Genomic DNA, 17,459 nt, shown 5'->3' on the forward strand with positions numbered 1-17,459 from the left:
TACACGGTGGAGGCTCGAAGGACCCACACACTTGACTGCAGTTCCTGTACCTGGTGGTTTTTGGGTTTTGGTTGTTGTTGGGATAAATTCCCAGTTTTGTACCTCTTGTACTAACATTTATAAACTCTTTAAATTGTTGGGGTGTTTCCCCATTTTACTTCACCGTTACACTTTTGTACTCACAGTTGGTTACACTGTTTCCACTTGTAGCACTTATCTGTGGTGGCCGCCTAGACTTGTGGCTTTGTTGTTTTTTTTCCACATATGCTTTCCGCTGATTTTTCACTTAAACAAAAAAAAAATCCTGGAAATTCCAAGCTTTCCAAAGTCGGGGTTTGGGGCGCCACAGTGTTTGGTATTAGAGCAGAGTTTAAGTGTGTGGTCAAAGCTTCATCGTGCATCATCCATCGCACTGTAAGTATAAGTTAAGCTTCTTTATTTCCTTTATTTCCTGCTTTTTAGATAGTTGTGTTTTTGGTTCTGTGTATGTGATAGATGTCAACAAACCCAACTTACAGCAAGATTTTAGAGGCTCTCCAAAACTTGACTCGAGGCGAATAGGCTCTGAGTGAAGTTGTGTGACATTTGGCACGTAATGTGCATATGTTGGCACCTACATGTGCCAGGTGTTTGAAAGATCACGCGGGGCAGATCTGTCCCTGTGAGTTGGCTGAGTGCCCCTACTGTAGTCTTTGTGGGCATGTCGAAGAGGAATGCCAGACGAAACAGAGGGATGAGCTCTGGAAGAGCAATGCGGAAGACATCGAGGATGTATCTTCGGTCTCTGGACCATTGGTTGTAGAAGTGGATGGCCAGGACGGAGAAAGGCGTGGAGCAATCGATTCTCCCCAATATTCTCCTGAATCCTACCCCTATGCTATTTCTTTGGAGTACGTGCCACCAATTCTGAGGGAAGTCTAAGAGATCTCTGACACGCCGCTGAGGAATGTTGTTTCTCCTCCGCATGTTAGGCCGAGGCGCTGTGGTAGTTGGAAGGACTACAGGGACTTCTACACCAGCACAACCTGAATTTGTGATGTGATGTTTAGAAACATTGAGTCAGTGTTTCATTTTGCTTCGATCATGTTTAAGTTGTTGGCAGTGTTTGTTTAACCCTATCTTAATGAAGGGTACTTTTGTAATGTTTTAGTTTCCCTATTAATAAGATGGAAATTTTCCTATCTCTGTGCAATTGTTGGTTGCTTACGTATAGATTTCCGCGTATTTAGATGGCGTGGCGAACTAGGTGTGACGATTATATGGAGAATCTGAACAACCTTACCGAGGTTGTGGGTTGACATGCAGAGACCATGAGGAACATGGGCGAGCACCTCCAGCAGGCCGCCCAGGGACAGGGAACACCTGCCTAGGTTTCTGTTACAGCAGTCCCATACAAGCAGTTTATGAGCTTGAACCCTCCCTCGTTTGATGGGAAGTCATCGCCAGAAGCAGCCGAAGATTGGATCAGAGAAATAGAGCGTATTTTCCGTGTGTTACAAGTTGGTGATGATCGAAAAGTAGATTTTGGGACATACTGTCTCAAGAAAGATGCAGAGAGGTGGTGGGCGACCATCTGGGAGATAAAATTTGACAACCAGTCTGTAGAGTGGGACCAGTTCGTAGAGGCGTTATACGCAGCCTATTTTCCAACTCATGAGAGGAGCCAGAAAATGCAGGAGTTTCTTCACCTCCAACAGGGTAGTTCTTCTCTTTTTGAATATGTCACGCGATTTCGTAGCCTGGAGAGGTTTTGTCCGCACTTATACACGACAGAAAAGGAGCGAGCTCTTAAATTTGCTCGAGGTCTGAAGCCAGTCTTACGGACGAAGGTGTACACACGTGCACCTACGACGGTCGATGAGGCTTTAGAGACTGCCTCCTTGCTTGAGTATGACTGGACCGAATCGCAGAAGACTCCTGCACCACGTCAGCAGTAGCAGAATCCTAGCCAAAAGAGCTGGCCAAGGAAGAGGCGTTTTCAGAAGAACCAGGGTGGAAGGAAGTTTCATCCTCAGTCAAAGAAGCAGCGCAACAACAACAACAGTAACACCTGCCAGATTCAGTATCAGAACCGTAGACCCCAGTACCAGCAACGCCAGCAGCCGCAGCAGAATCAACTTACCGTGGCCAGTTGTCCAAAATGTACCACAGATCATCCAGGGCGACCTTGCCCACGGGACATAGGTGGATGCCTTTATTGCGGAAAGATGGGTCATTATATCCGGGATTGCAGAAAGAAACAGGCGGATGACCAGTGCAGGAATACGCCGAGTACTTCCCAGCCAGCACAGCAGCGACAACCCGCTACACAACAACAGCAGCAGCAGCAGCAGCAGCAGTCGTATCCATCGAAGCCAGAAAACCAGAAGGTCATTGCCGGTCGAGCATACGCGGCAACAGTTGAGCAAGTGACCAAGGCAGAGTTGGTTCAAGGTACGATTTTTGTAGCTGGACATGAAGCATTTACTTTGTTTGATTGTGGTGCTACTTATTCGTTCATAGCAGCTAGATTTGCTCGTACCTTACCTTTGGCAGTCGAGTCCTTGAATTTTCCATTGGAGATTCGCACTCCAACTAGAGAGCAGTCTTTTTGTGACTCGTATATCTTGAACATTGAGGTGTTAGTGGAAGGGCAAAACCTGTCAGCTGACGTTATCCTGTTAGATATGACTGAGTACGATGTGATTTTGGGCATGGATTGGCTTTTCGAGTATCATGCTCAAGTCTTTTATCAGGAAGGCAAGATCGTTCTTTTTCGGCCTAATCATCCTGTTTTGGAGATCAAGCTTCCTCGACCTCTGCGCGATAGCCGCATGATATCTTCTTTCAAGGCTCAGAAGTATCTGCGAAACAGGGGTACTGCTTTCTTAGTCAGTATTGCCCCAGTTGAACCCGAGATGGTTTTGATCGATGACTTGGACGTGGTCCAAGATTTTGTCCATGTGTTTCTTGAGGAGCTACATGGGTTACCTCCGAGGCGAGAGATCGAATTTAGTATCGAGTTGATGCTTGGAACAACATCGATTTCCAAGGCACCGTACCGTATGGCTCCAGCGGAACTTGAAGAGTTGAAGCGTCAGTTAGAAGAACTTCTTGATCAGGGTTTTATTCGACCTAGTGCTTCACCGTGGGGAGCACCAGTGCTGTTTGTACGGAAGAAGGATGGATCCCTGAGGTTGTGCATCGATTATCGGATGCTCAACTAGGCGACAATTAAGAACAAGTATCATTTACCAAGGATCGAAGATCTTTTCGATCAGTTGCAGAAGGCGAAGGTTTTCTCGAAGATTGATCTCAGATCGAACTACCATCAGCTTCGTATCTGAGGGGATGATATTGCGAAGACAGCTTTCCGGACTACATACAGATTGTATGAGTTCGTGGTGATGCCTTTTGGCCTCACGAATGCGCCAGCAGCGTTCATGGATCTGATGAACCGGATCTTTCGTCCATTTGTGGACTCGTTTGTGATAGTATTCATCGATGACATCTTGGTCTACTTGGAGAGTCCGGAGCAACATCGAGAGCATCTGCAGATTGTTTTGAGTACTCTTCGTGAGCATCAGTTGTTCGCCAAATTCTCTAAGTGCGAGTTTTGGCTCGAGCGAGTCATGTTTCTTGGCCATGTGATATCGAAGGACGGAGTATCCGTCGATCCAGCGAAAGTCGAAGCAGTTCTTGGCTGGAAGCAGCCTCAGAATGTGTCTGAGATTCGTAGTTTTCTTGGATTGGTCGGTTACTATCGACGTTTTATCCAAGACTTTTCGAGGATCACTTTACCTTTGACGAGGTTGTTACGTAAAGGTGTTAAATTCGTGTGGAACAGTGCCTGTAAGGACAATTTCCAAATCTTGAAGACGAAGTTGACAACCTCGTCGGTGTTAGCCTTACCCTCTGGTAGAGGTGGTTTTGTGGTGTACACAGATGCCTCTGGTACCGGTGGTTTTGTGGTGTACACAGATGCCTCTGGTACCGGTTTAGGTTGCGTGCTTATGCAACATGGCCGAGTGATTGCATATGCCTCCAAATAGTTGAAGACTCACGAGCGAAATTATTCGACACACAATTTAGAATTGGCAGCAGTCATGTTTGCTTTGAAATCGTGGCGACATTACCTTTATGGGGAGTCGTTTGAGGTCGTTTCAGACCACAAGAGCCTCAAGTATTTGTTCTCTCAGAAGGAGCTGAACATGAGGCAGCGACGATGGCTTGAGTTCATCAAGGACTGTGATTTCATGTTGTCTTATCATCCTGGTAAGGCGAACGTTGTGGTGGATGCACTTAGCCGCAAAGCGAGTGGTGTTTTGGCTAGTCTGGTGTGGAGCCAGAAGCTTATTGAAGAGTTTGTAGCCTGGAAACCTTTTTCTGTTAAGGATGGTTCGATCAGATTGTCTGGTCTGACTATTTGATCCGAGTTTTTGCAGAAGATTGTATTGGCTCAGAAGCTTGACGACAAGTATGGCAAGTTTCTAGCCTTGGCTGAGTAGGCAAATTCTTCTTTCAGAGTGTCTGGAGATGGCAGCGTTCGTTTGAGAGATCACCTTTGGGTTCCGAGCAACTCTGAGCTGAAGAGAGAAATTTTGGACGAAGCTCATATGTCGAAGTACACGATTCATCCGAGAGGAACGAAGATGTTCAAGGACTTATAACGGAAGTATTGGTGGCATGGCATGAAGCGAGAGATAGCGGCTTACGTGGCAAGGTGTTTGACTTGTCAGCAAGTCAAAGCGGAACATCAGCGTCCCGGTGGCACCTTGCAGAGGATTGAGATTCCTCAGTGGAAATGAGAGGATGTTACGATGGATTTTATGGTAGGTTTACCACTGACGAGGCGTAAACACGATGCAATTGGGTAGTTGTGGACAGACTCACCAAGTTTGCCCACTTCTTGCCGATCAGAATCAGTCAGTCGCTTGAGAGTTTAGCTGACTTGTATGTTAGAGAGATTGTTCGATTGCATGGTGTGCCGAGATCTATCATTTCTGATCATGATCCCCGATTCACTTCGCGACTGTGGGGTCAGTTGCAATCTGCTTTGGGGACGAAGTTGAAGTTTAGTACAGCCTTTCATCCTCAGATGGATGGACAATATGAGTGGACGATTCAAACGTTAGAAGATATGTTGTGTGCTTGTATGCTTGATTGTAAGGGTGAATGGGATTCACACCTATGTTTGGTAGAGTTCGCATATAACAACAGTTACCACGCTAGTATCGAGATGGCCCCGTATGAAGCGTTGTATGGTAGACCTTGTCGGTCGCCATCTTATTGGGACGACATCAGCGATAGAGAGAGTGAAGCACTGATTGTTCTTCAGCACTACACGCATCAAGTGCAGAAGATTCGTGAACGTTTGAAGGCAGCGCAAGATAGGCAGAAGAGGTACGCCGATAAGAGACATCGCAAATTGTCTTTTGATGTTAGAGACATAGTTTTTGTCAGAGTTTCGCCAACGAAGAGCGTGTTTCATTTTGGAAAGAAAGGGAAGTTGAGTCCAAGGTATGTTGGACCGTTCGAGATCGTGGCGAGGATTGGTGAAGTGGCATATCGTGTCGAGTTGCCTCCACAATATGCTCACATTCACAATGTGTTTCACGTGTCGATGTTCAGGAAGTACATTCCTGACCCATCGCATATCATTCGTTACAAAGATGTGGACGTGCAGGAAGATCTGACCTTGTCAGAAAGACCTATCGAGATTGTTGATCGACGAGATCAAGTTTTGCGTACCAAGACTATTCTGTTAGTTAAGGTATGTTGGCAGCACCATGGCATTGAAGAATGCATATGGGAACCAGAAGCAAGCATGAGAGAGACGTATCCAGAACTTTTTGTAACCTCCTAAGAGTGATTTCGCGGACGAAATCCCTTTTAAGGAGGAGTGGATGTAAGATCCACGATTCTAATTTTTATATATATTGTGTAATTATATGGGAATCGATGAATTCTTATGTTTTGGCAACTTCTAAAGTTTTGTTTATTTTGAGAACTGGGTTAATCGCGTAATTTTATGTAAAAAGAGCGATTTCGGGAAATCCAGACTGAATCAACCTCTGAAACGTTTAGGGTAAGTTTGGAATAGGGTTGTAGTGATACACCTCGAATTGGAGATCCGAACGACGAGAGAACCTCGTCAATGCATGTGAATTACGAGTCTTGATTTAATTTTGGACCCAAATCTTAGAACGCTTAATTTTTACGAACGAAAGACTATTTTCTCAAGAGGTATCAACCATTCTACGTTAATTAAGGTTATAAAGAGAATAAAATAATTTGGTGGAATTAAATTATTATTTTAATCCATTAAATAAGCATTTTCTTATGACTTACACGATATGCGGTTTTGGTTTTTGGATCCGGAGCACCTAGTGGGTCCAATACCCATGGGCAACCCCTATAGTGGACGTCCATGTCCTTGGTTGACCAGCTAGTCAAGGCTGACCAGCTGGATGGCAATTTCAAAAATTTCTTGCATGGATTTTATGTAGAGGCCTTCATTGGCCATGGGTCTTTCCAACACCCTCATGATGAAGCCTAGGCTCCATAATGAGGGGCGCCATTTTACAAAGGGAGCAATGGGGCTGGCGCCCCATGGCAGGTTTGTAAAATTTTTAAAGGCTTTTGAATCCTTAAAAACTATTGGGCATGTTGGGTGGCAGCCAAGGGCACCCCCTTGTTATTTATTGAAGTTTTAAGGCTCTAAATGAATGGCGTTTTTGAAATTCTGCAAAATCTTTTTGAAAGACCAACATGCATTGGTTGTTGGGGGGCGTGGAGCTCCCCAATCCTCCATCTTTGAGGGATTACATCCCAGCCGTCCAAACCTTTGTTCAACCTCTATAAAAACTTTAGAAAAAAAATGGGCCCCTCTCTCTAGTGGGTGATTTTTCCTATCTCTTTCTCTCTCTCTCTCTCTCTCCCAAACTTCTTCTTTTCTCTCAAGTTTCCTCACTCTAGCCGTGGGCTCTCTCTTGGGCGTGAGAAGCTGCAGCACCTCAACCTTCTTTCATCTTCTTCGATAGCAAAGGTGAAGACTCACCTTAATCCTATGATTCCGGATTGACATGAAGCCAATGGCGCTATGCATCAATGCATGCAAGCCCAAGAAGGCGGATTAGTCTAAGTGATGTTGTTTTCTTTTTTTTTTTAATCTTGAATCACCATGGTTTTTGCATTAATACCTTGTTGCATGCAATTACATTCTATTCCTTTTTATTTTTTTTACAATCTCGTTTCAGTTTAATCATCTTCTATGCTTAGTTGTTGTTTACCTTTCTAATGCAATGTTGTTACTATTCTCCTTTCTACCGGTGTGTTCATGGACCTTGCGATATCTCTGGGTGTGCTGGACCGAGCCGAGCTCGTCCAGCCTACACCCGGTCTGTTTGATGGTCTATCGAGGTGCTGGAACGTCGGCTGGTGCGTTCCAGCCAATAACATTTTTTTTCCTTCCCTTGTTGCTCTCTTCTTGAAGTGTTGGGCTCGACCCAGTCCCAACACATTGGGACTGGAGTTGCAGCCCTACCTTTGGGCTTGGGTCACGTCGTGACCAGCCTTGCTTGAGAGTGGAACCCCTAGGCAATTCCAGCAACGAGGTGACGCTAGTTTCTTATTTCTTTTTTTTTGTTGTTATTTTCGACCCTCGTTGGCTTTCGGTTGAGTCCATTCGTTTGGTGCACCAGGGCACCGCATGATCTAACCGACCAGGTAAGCCTAGTTGTTCGAGGCCAGACCCCTTTGGGTTGACTGTTCGGCCCCTTTGGACCTCTGATCGTGAGTTGGAAGTGGTGCAAGGGCCGGTCCAGTGGACCAGACCCTCCAACCAGCATGCTCACCAGACATTAGAGCTGAGCCCCGTTCGGATGACCTGTGTACGCGCGTAGCACTTAGGCGCCCAACTTACGTAACTTAATACTTATTTGCTCTTTTCCTTTTTTGTGCCTAGAGCATCCGATTATACCTTTGTTCTTCTTTATTTTGGTTGGGTTTTTGACTAGGCTAGGTGCTAGTCTGAACCCTGGATTCAGACCAGCACCATAGCCTGGCCTGGACCAGCTGTGGCATGAGCATAGCCCAGCTGTTACCCTCCTCGGCTGGAGCCGGGTGCGCACCACCTGGGTGCTGAGCACTCGTGGTACCCTGTGAGTACCTTGTGGGCGCAGGTCTGAACCATGGTTCAGACCTAAACCCAATGGCAGCCCAGCTAGCGCCCAGTGCTAGCCGCGGCTGACGCATATTTGGAGTCGGGTGCCAGCTGCTTAATGCTGAACATTCCCGGGCCTCTCTTTCAGCAGAGCCCCTTTGGGCTTTGGCCTGAACCAAAGGGTTCAGACCTTAGCATGTCGTGACTGCAGTCTGGTCCTATGGACTAGACACCTCGGTCGACCTTAGTCCCTTTGCACATAAAAATGGGTTGCCCTTGTCAGGGCTTGAGTCAGCACCAACCGAACCCCCTTAGCAGGTACGGCCCAATCCATGCGTTGGACCAGACCTTGATAGTAGGCACGACAGTCTGGTCCATAGGACCAGACCATCCTATTAGTTAGAGCCAGTTGGCGGCAAGTGTGTGGAACTTCGTATTGACACACTTGCAGCCCGTATGCTATTAGTGTGGCTGTTAACACTCTACCCCATTAAAAACCCAGTCTGTGGCTACTTCAAGTTGAACCACAGTCGGTTCAACTAGTTATTGCTTTGCCCGCACCCTCCGTGCACTCGGTTAGTGTTTTGGCATAAGTACTCATGCCTTAGGTTTTAAAGAATTCGATATGTATATGTGTATATATATACATATATATGTATATATATATATATATATATATATATATATATATATATATATATATATATATGTGCCAGTGTATATACATATATAGACATGTATTTTGGGTGCGAATGAGTATGGGTATATGTACATATACGTATATATATGTATACATGTAAGGTTGTATCTTATTTCGTGCAATGACATGGGAAACATATGTCAATACGCATACACATAGGTATAGCTAAGTATACACCGACTTGTCAAATACTCAAATGATTACTTGATATGACCGTATGGACACGCGACACTCCGGTGTCCCGTCCTCATGTTTTCCTTAGTTGTTTCCACTTTCTGATCTAGGTAGGAGTTACATATTGTGGCCCTGTGTTCGTTTTGGCAACGGTTTGTTGCGGGTCCGCGGGCGCGGCACCCCGAACCGTGGCAATGCCAATGTAATACCATCAGATGGATTATTTCAATATCACCTTCGACACGTAAGTGTGTCATATTGCGTAAGGAAGATCCTTATGCCGTGAGTTACGTACAATGCTTAGTTAAAGAACCCCGCCGAACACTATTGCAAATCCACATATTTGGAAGCTTCATTGAATTACAAGTGTAGTTGAAATATTCTTGCTTCGGGTCCACAGGCGCGGCACCCCATACCATGGAAATAGCTAATGTTGTTCCCATAAGATAAAATTTTAGATGAATTCAATTTCAAACCCTTGAGTAGGAAAATGTTGATGAATGCAATCATAACACTGAAGTATGCAATATAGTGCAGTTTAATATGATGTGATGCCTCTATTGTTTATACTTGTGCAAAAGATAGAAAGTTGTGATATTCCTTCACTTTGCACTTAGCACATCTTGACACTGTTATTGAGTAGTGTGTACCCTAAGGAGGTACATCGCTGAGGCATTGGTGAGCGCATTAGGTGCACTTACCTTATGTAATGAAGAGAAAGAAAATTGAACAGCATAGGGTATGAATATTGAAATGTTTTGTTGTGGGCTCAGTTTGAGTATTCGGGCAGTGGCCCTTGTGTTCTGTGGACTCTTGTGTCCTAAAACAGAAAATAATGATAATATGGTGTTTTGACTGCTTTCACGAGCGGTGTGCTCTATTGGCTGTGTGAGGCTGAGCACGTGGATGGGCAGGCCAAGTCCTCGTTCTGCGTACCCTGCGCAGAGCACGAGACAAATTCCTCGTTGTGAGGTATGATTGAACATGAGCCTTAAGAAAGATAAACCTGCTTCGCCCCATTCACAAAATGGTTCACCTTGGGAGTGGGTGGATGGTACAACTCTGAGTGACTTGTCGTTACTACGACACGTGTTTGACAGGAGCTGTAGCGTCCTTTGGCCTCCAGCCACTCAGAGTCAGGGAGGTCGAGGTTGCCTTCTTAGGACCTCACTACTGCAGTAGTATGGATTGCAATCCTTTCCTATGCGAGTGTTTTCTCCTAGCCGTGTGCTGCTCGCATGAGGTTGACTCGGTCTGTAGCTTTCCCGGTTACCACACTAGACAATTAATAACACACGCCGGGTGCATGTCTCACAGAATGCGAGGTTTCCTTCGCGTACCCGAAGGAGTAATCAGAAGAACTTAAAGACTAACCAATCAGCTGACTTACTGTAGTTGCTACTTCCCTTGTGCTATAGACTTTACTCCAGTTGCTTTACTTGCTTCAGCTGTTACTTGGTTACTTTGCTACTCAGTACTTGTTATAGTTGTTACTACCTTGAGCATTTGCTTTACAGTTACTGTTGCTTTCTTATTTATTCGTTGCTCAGTTAGTTGCTTTAGCCACATGCTTTCTCTGTTGTTGTAGCTTGTTGACTAGTACTTGTCACCTTACTCCTACCCGACACAGGCACTTTCTGTAGCGACCCAAACCCAGATTTCCCGAACTTTGAGGAAAACCTTTTTTTTTTTTTTTTGAAAACCAAAGCGCAAGCGCGGAAGAAACCAAAAGGGGAGACCAACAAGCGGGAAGCCCTGGGCGGTCACTACAGGTGTGAAACAACATTTAAATGAAACAACCTTTATTAAATACATCTTTACAAAATTGTATATCCAATCCCTTATACAAAACACTGCCAGGATCCAACAAGCGAGGTTCAGAAGTGTGGGTTCGAAGTCCGCTGCAGCACATCGAGCTCCACCACACGTTGAAGTAAACCTGTATCCCCATAAAACGGGGTCAGTACTCTTTCGAGCTGGTGAGACAAACCAAGACACATTACCCAAGTATGGAATACGAAAGCAAGCTATACAAGGTAAACTTAGCATGCCATTATACAATATTTGAGCAGTTGCAACATAGACAAGTATAGAACAGTGATATCTACACATGGAGCATTATCAACAATTCCTATAGCATGCATCAAGACACATGATTTAGCAATGGATCAACATTTGTAACAAGGTATGCATCACAGAACATAAAGTACAAGTGTATCAACATGAAAGACTGTAACTAGCATATATCAATGCAAGTAGTCAAAGCATGAGTGACTATTATGCATCACAAAACATAAATTACAAATGAACAGTCTTGTGCATTGTGTCATAGGTGAAAGAACTATCCTATGATGATTCCAACATCGTATGTTATGATGCTATGATGGGACAGTTAGAAGCATTTGGCATGAAAGGCTTAACTCACAAGCAGTGCCAAGGTTCCCAACCCGTACGTTGCAACCATAAGCGAGCTCATCTCGCTAACCACTCGCCAAGGAGTTCCAAGGTTGCGTAAGTCTTGCACCACTGCAATACCCATAGGCTAATTACATGAATCTCGCACAACTGCAATACCAATAGGTTAATTGCATGAATCTCGCACGACCGCAATATCCATGGTGCATCTCAAGACATAGCAAACACGATTATGCCCACGTTCCTTAGTTGACAAACATACGAGATTTGTTGACATGAGTTAGTGATCACATTCATCACGCGTGTCATCTATGTACTTAAAAATTGTGTACCAACTACGCTAAGTCGAATCATGATGCATTACATCGATCCTCACACATCGCATAAGTCAAAACACTTAGTGCACTTGTTGGGATATTGGATCCCACTCCAAACACACTTGCAGCCCTTGGCTATAGCTCAGATGTCTACTAACAAGGCTATAGGCACGACAATAAGAATGGAAATTTACATATAAAGTTTGCTTCGGTTTGATGAGCATAATCCATTTGTGATACGATGAGTCAAATCCATCACGTTGCTGGGGTATTGGACCCCGCGGTACGTATGCACATGCATCCGCATAGGCTGCAGCTCGGATTGCCATAAACCAGCACTCAATGCGCAACCACGGGAGAGAAAATCATCTATTAGGACTGCCGGTCATTCGTTGTCATGTGGCAACTTGCGCACGCGCACCGGGTGCAGCTAAGAAAGAAAACCCAGGTCTGGACCGACTGGTCCAGACCTCACTTGGGGCTCGGCCAATACCAAAACGCAAGGGGTGCAGGATTTGCACCCGAAGACGACCCACCTGCTGCAACTTGGTTGCAGCAGGCTGGCCCAACACAGTCCAGGACTGGACCGACTGGTCCAGATCCAGGTTGGCTTCGGCCAAAGGTCCAGGAGGTGTGCAGGCCTTCCAGCCTGCGTCTGGACACAGCTCAGCTGCTGCAACTACCACAACATGCCCAAAAATCTCAGCTGGCAGACGAAAAAGGGCTGACGCCCAATCCGACAATCATGGGACGACCTTTGACAGGTCTGGACCATTTCGGTCCAGACCATGTCAGGCCAGAGATGGGGAAACCGAACCCACACCAACCCGTGTTGGTGGGTTCAGTTAATGCTCGAACTGAACCAAAAAGGGAGGAAGAAGGAATGGGACGCCCACGCTGGGGACGGTCTGGGCTAACCTTGCTGGAACGTCCAGCAACAGGAAAATAACCAATGGTGCAGGCGTTATGGTCAAATGACAAAAAAAAATGGAGTGTTAAACGAAATGGTGCGATTCCACCACAGCTCGGCTCGTTTAGCCCAAGCCGGCAGTACCCAAAATGGGCTAACCCGAATGGATGGGTTGGCTGGGCAGGTGCCATCCACGGCCTCCTCGCCAATGAAATGAAGCATGGGAAAGAACATTGATGCAACCACTAAACCATGCAAGACACAAACTTGAACCTTTTGAAGAAAAATGAAAGGCTAAAACATTTTCTTGTAAACACATTTTACCAATGCTAAAACGAGGTTTAAAAAGTAACAATAAGCGTGCAAATACGAAGAACTGTATGGCCTTAAGCTATAGTGCCCATTTTGCACAAGGAGAAAGCTTAAAAATGTACTTAACCGAACATTCGTAATGCATGCCCCTCAATTCGTAAAATACATAAACGAGAAATGAGGAAAAAGGAATGGAAATGCTCACATTGCAAGCCAAAGTAGAACCTTGCTCAAACGGAATCCACAATAGGCATAGGGAAGGAGGTGTCTCACCTTCGCGGCTTTAAAATGGAGGAAATGAGGAAGGTGGAGGCAATGGTGTCCACGACTGGAGTTGCTCCACACCACACCCACAAACTCACTCTCACTCGGTTTTGGAGAAGAAGAGGAAGAAGGGGAAGAGAGAGAGGTTCCTCCAAGAAAATCGCCCAAAAGGTCCTCTCTTTCTCTCTCTTGAAACCTTAAGTACATAGGGTTTACAAAAAGGAACGGCTAGGATTAAAACTCATAAGATGGAGGGCTGGAGTGCTCCACGCCCCACCCATGGGTATCCACGCCCAATGCATGTTGAGCTTTTAAAACATTTCAGAAATCTTTCAAAAACGCCATTGCAAAGTGCCTTTAGTGTTCGAAAGTTTTACAAAAGAGCCACCCAAGCTCACCCAATCGGATTTTAGCATTTGGATTCTTTTGAAACAATTACAAAAACGCCATGGGGCGCCAACCCCATGGTCCCCTTTATTGAAAAACACCTTTCATGATGAGCTTCAAGGCTCATCATGAGTTTCAAAAAGAAGAAATGGCCAATCGTGGGCTATGTTTTAAAATCCATGAAATTCTTTACAAAAGTACCACTCAGCTGGTCAAACCTTGACCAGTTGGTCAAACATAGACAAAATCGTCCCCCCCCCTAGAGGGGCGCCCAAAGGTTTTGGGTCCTCTAGGTGACCCGGATCCAAGATCCAAAATCGCCAATTGATAAGTTTCAAAACATCACTTAATTAATGCCTTAAAACACTGAATAAATCCAATTAAATCTTTCAGTTCTGTTTATAACCTCAATTACTACGAAATGCATGAAGTCTTATAAGGAAATTCTCATCCGATTGCAAGAATTAAGCGTATTATGATTTGGGTTCAAACTTGGGCCCAAACTCGTAATTCGCATGCACTAACGAGGTTTTTACACCGTATAAGTCCCAAATTCGAGGACAAATCATAAAAATATAATATAATTCAACCCTTAAATTCTTAGAGGCTAATTCATCCAGAATTAGACACTTCTTACTTGCACATTATATTTACGCGATTTTCAGGTCGCGAATACAAGGCAAAAAATACAAAGCATAGTCAAATTTCATCAAATCACGTGCTACTTCACAAGTACACACAAACATACATTCCAACTCAAATCACACAATAAAGCACTCAGAAATTCGCGGGTCTTACACTTACACTTGTTAGCTTTCCTGCTTTCTATGTGCACATGACACATATATATATGCTTGTGGTTGTTTCTTCACCACCTCGCAAGAGGACTGACCCCATTTTATGGGGATGTAGGTGATGAACAGGTGTAGTGCGGATGCGATGATACACGGTGGAGGCTCGGAGGACCTACACACTTGACTGTAGTTTCTGTACCTGGTGATTTTTGAGTTTTGGTTGTTGTTGGGATAAATTCCCAGTTTTGTACCTCTTGTACTTACATTTGTAAACTCTTTAAACTGTTGGGGTGTTTCCCCTTTTTACTTCACCGTTACACTTTTGTACTCACAGTTGGTTACACTGTTTCCACTTGTTGCACTTATCTGTGGTGGCCGCCCAGACTTGCGGCTTTGTTGTTGTTTTTTCACATCTGCTTTCCTCTGATTTTTCACTTAAAAAAAATCCTGAAAATTCCAAGCTTTCCAAAGTTGAGGTTTGGGGCGCCACAATCAAGACTTCAAAAAGAAGGTGAATTATACCTTCTCGACCAACTCTGGCGGTAGTAGCAGCAAAGATAGCAAGAACAAACAGACAGGGCAACAAGAGAAACCCTTCAAGCAGAATGACAAACTAGTTCTGGCCAAACAGAAAGAAAAGATAAAACGGGATGGTTGGGGTTATGACCACCAATTCACTGCTCTGGAACAGTCCCTCGAGCAGGTTCTGGAGTATATGTTGAGCAAAGATATGATTAAACTTCCGAGAGTTGTTGATCCCCTGGTCCCCCTGGGAAAATGGAAGGACAAATTCTGCAAGTTTCACCGAACAGTGGGGCACGACACAGAGCACTGCTTCGTTCTAAAAAATATCATCTAGTACTGCATCGATAAAAACTTTCTAATAAAGGACGAAGATGAAGTTCAGCTCGCCGTCCTGACCAAGCCTTTCCTAGATCATTCAAAAAACTGACAATGCTAGAGTCCTTCTGCTTTCCTCCATTTTCTTTACCAACCATCTTGTAAAGGGCAAGTCAGCCTGAGTCTTTTGTGACCTTTTGGTCAAGATGCTTGTAAATATTTTAGTCTTTGTTATCAGTTTTGCTTATAAATGAAATGTCAATCTTCTTCTTATCTTTGATCCTTATTCCTTTCGCCATATTGGGGCATCTTTTAAAAAAAAATACATTTACACTTCAAAAAAATTTCTTGCCATCAAATTCCTATTCTTTTCAGGATAAGGGACAATCCCGACACCATCCATGAAAGAAATGATATTACCTATGAGGGTTTTTCAAAATTGTGAAATTTTCTGTAAAAATCTTCGTCATAATCACCAAAGGTTCAAAATTTTGGTCCAATCTTTTTCAAAAGCAACCAGCGTGTTGATCCTCCTTTTCAAAATCGGTTTCAAACCATTGTTTTCAAAGAATCAACCCTCATGTTGATCTCTCTTCAAAATCACCCCTCGTGTTTATTCTTCTTCAAAGATCAGCTCTCGTGTTGATCATTCTTCAAAATCAACCTCACGGTTTATCCTCTTTCCAAAAATGATTTTCTCATGAACATTCTCATCTCACTTTAAAGATCCCACATGTAGGTAGGATCAAACAAACTCTTTTCCTCAATTTTTTATCAACTTTTCATTTTGTTAATATCAGTCTTATCAATTTTTATTCACCTTTATCGATTTTATCAATTTTGTTGATTTCTTAATTTTTTCTTGTCAAAATCTTATGTCAACTACCCTTTCAGGTTAAGGGATAAACCTGATGCCTCTTTCCCATGAGTTATTCCTTTTTCCTTCTTTTTTCTACTCAGGTTAAGGGATAAACCTGAATTTCCCTCTCAGGTTAAGGGATAAACCTGAACCTCATCCTACGAGGTCCTTCTTCCTTTAAGATAAGGGATAATCCTGAAGTCTTTCATCGTCTTTCAAGTATCCTCAGTTTTCCCACCAAATTTTTACCGTTTTTTACCGGATCTTTGTCAATCTTTGTCAATTCTTTATTAATTCTTATTCTTTATCAATTTTATCAATTTTATTGATTCTTTATCCTTTTTATCAATTATTTTGAATCTTTATCAACCTTTTATCAATTTTGTCAAAATTTGCCAAATTTTTTTCCCATTCAGGATAAGGGATAATCCTGAGACCACTCGTAGGAGCAACAATGCTACCTGTGAGACTTCTTTTACAAGACAATTTTTCATCAATTTCCTTGGTTTTTCTCTTCATTTTTGTCAAATCTTTCATCAATTTCTATCTCTTTTCAACAGTTCTTCTCGAATTTTATTCTTTCCCCGTTCAGGATAAGGGGTTAATCCTGAAAATCAGACCATATACAATTAACTATGATGGTCTTCTTAATTGCAAATCAAATAATTTAGTTCTCGAACTGGTCATTCTCAAATCTTAGATCTGGTCCTCGCACTGGAAATTTTTCAAAATTCAATATTAAAACTTTCTGTCAAAAACCTGAGTTCCGACTCGGGCTTCCTTTTTGGATCCAATGTTTTTTCAAAAATTTTAGTTTTCAAACTCGGGTTTTCTTTTATCTTTTATTTTAAAGATCCGAGTTCTGACTTGGGTTTTCCCCTTTTTCTTTCGTTTGAAGTTTCGAGTTCCGACTCGGACTTCCTTTTGGATCCAATGCTCGTATTGGAACCAATCGTTTCTTCAAAAAAAATGGAGTTTTCAAAACTCGAGTTTCTCTTTTATCTTTTATTTTGAGGATCCGAGTTCCGACTCGGGTTTTCCCCTTTTATCTTTTATTTTGAAATTTCGAGTTCCGACTCAGACTTCCTTTTGGATCCGATACTCGTGTTGGAACCAATCATTTTTTCAAAAATTTGAGTTTTCAAGCTCAGGTTTTCTTTTATCTTTCAGTTTTAAGATTCGAGTTCCGACTTGGGTTTTCACCTTTTTCTTTTCTTTGAATTTTCGAGTTTCGACTCAGACTTCCTTTTGGATTCAATGCTCGTATTAGAGCCAATCGTTACGTCGAAAATTCGAGTTTTCAAAAACTCGATCTTCTCTTTTATCTTTTATCTTGAAGATCCG

The sequence above is a fragment of the Nuphar pumila genome, chromosome 10, assembly GCF_984573655.1.
Source record: "Nuphar pumila chromosome 10, dmNupPumi1.hap1.1, whole genome shotgun sequence".
Classification (NCBI taxonomy): domain Eukaryota; kingdom Viridiplantae; phylum Streptophyta; class Magnoliopsida; order Nymphaeales; family Nymphaeaceae; genus Nuphar; species Nuphar pumila.